Source organism: Mastomys coucha, unplaced genomic scaffold, assembly GCF_008632895.1.
Source record: "Mastomys coucha isolate ucsf_1 unplaced genomic scaffold, UCSF_Mcou_1 pScaffold7, whole genome shotgun sequence".
NCBI classification, from domain to species: domain Eukaryota; kingdom Metazoa; phylum Chordata; class Mammalia; order Rodentia; family Muridae; genus Mastomys; species Mastomys coucha.
Genome location: NW_022196913.1, coordinates 26,321,033 through 26,322,802, shown reverse-complemented (window position 1 = coordinate 26,322,802; position 1,770 = coordinate 26,321,033). Strand labels below are relative to the sequence as shown.

At 46.4% G+C, this 1,770-nt stretch overlaps 1 pseudogene; it reads left to right on the top strand.

Annotated features, from left to right (window-relative positions):
* Positions 1-1,261: 1,261 nt before the first annotated feature.
* LOC116082633 lies at positions 1,262-1,768 on the top strand (annotated as a pseudogene).
* Positions 1,769-1,770: the final 2 nt, after the last annotated feature.

The following is a 1,770-nucleotide window of genomic DNA, read 5'->3' as shown; positions in this document are numbered from 1 at the left end:
TATTAGTGCAGAAGTCTGGAATACAGGAAGAACAACCCACATTCCACAAGGAACTCAAGAAGAAAGAAAACCAAAAGGTAGACATTGCATTCCTTCTTAAAAGGGGGAATCAAATACCCATGGGAGGAGTTGCGGAGATTAACTATGGAGCAGAGACTGAAGGAAGGGTAAGCCAGCCTAAATATAGCTATCTCCTGAGAGGCTCTGTCTAGGAGTCTTGATTGAGTTCATTTTCACTGACAATTCAAAAACAAAATATAGAGGCAGGGGAAAGAATATCCAACATAGAAGAGAGAAACAATAAACAAAATGAAAAAACGGTTTTGTTAGGGATGAGGACACACAGTGAGGACACACACAGTGAGAAAACACACATTGAGGACACACACATCGAGGACACACACAGCAAGGACACACACAATGATGACACACAGAGATGGATCTTCTGCAAAGCAAAGGGGGACATGGGAAGCTGAAGCCCAGTGTCTGCTTGAGAGCTGGCTAAGGATCTTTAGCAGGGGAAGGGGGTCCTTCTCGTTCACTTTAAGACTGTTCAGTTTGAACAAAGAACGGAAGGCAGATGGGCCCACAACTATAGTGGAATCATGTCCTGATCTAGCTTCAAGCTTCTAAGACCAGTCACAGGGAGGAGCTTCTAAGGCATCTCCAGGCAGGAGAAAAAGCCTGCCAAGCCTTTAAGCCTTTGTCTCTGAACTGGATGTTTGCTTTCTCTTACTATTATTGGACCTCATCTGTCTGCCTATCAGGGACTGCACTTCCTGTCCTCAGTGCCATCCTCACAGACAATGAGGTAAGGAGTTTCTCTCCTTTCTCTCCTCTCTCTCCTCTCTCTTTTTCCAAACTCCCCCCTTCCCCTGAACCTTTGCCCTCCTTCTCCCAGTTCTCCCTCCCTCTCTTCTTTATAACATAAACTTTCAGAGTCCCATGGGTTTGCGCATTGGGTCAATGGTACCGTGTCCTGGCTCATATGAAGAACAGTGGTTCTTTTCCTCTTTAGACACATCCCTGATATGTCCTCTACCTTCACAGCTGTACATTAGCAAACAGTTCCAGTTCAGACATCAAAGCTGCGAAATGTTCTTATTCTCAGGATCTGTTTCCTAATCTTTTTATAAAGTAAGTTTCATTTCACCCTCTTACATGGGTTCTAATTGTTGTCCCTTTTGGTAATGCTCCTCCATTTTGGTCAAACTATGACAATTCCCATGGTGAACTTCTAAAATAAGATAAATTGGCAGCCATGAGTATGCTCAGGCTACAGAAGAGGCTTGCCTCTAGTGTCCTCCACTGTGGGAAAAAGAAGGTCTGGTTGGACCCCAATGAGACCAACGAAATCGCCAATGCCAACTCCCGTCTGCAGATCAGGAAGCTGATCAAAGATGGCCTGACCATCCGGAAGCCTGTGACTGTCCATTCCCGGGCTTGCTGCCTCAAAAACACCTTAGCCCAACGGAAGGGCAGGCATATGGGCATAGGGAAGAGGAAGGGTACCGCCAGTGCTCCTCGGATGCCCGAGAAGGTGACCTGAATGAGAAGGATGAGGATCCTGCACTGGCTTCTCAGGAGATACCAGGAATCTAAGAAGATTGATCGCCATATGTACCACAGCCTGTACCTGAAGGTCAAAGGGAATGTGTTCAAAAACAAGCAGATTCTCATGGAGCACATCCACAAGCTGAAGGCTGACAAGGCCAGCAAGAAGCTACTGGCTGACCAGGCTCAGGTTCGCAGGTCTAAGACCAAGAAATC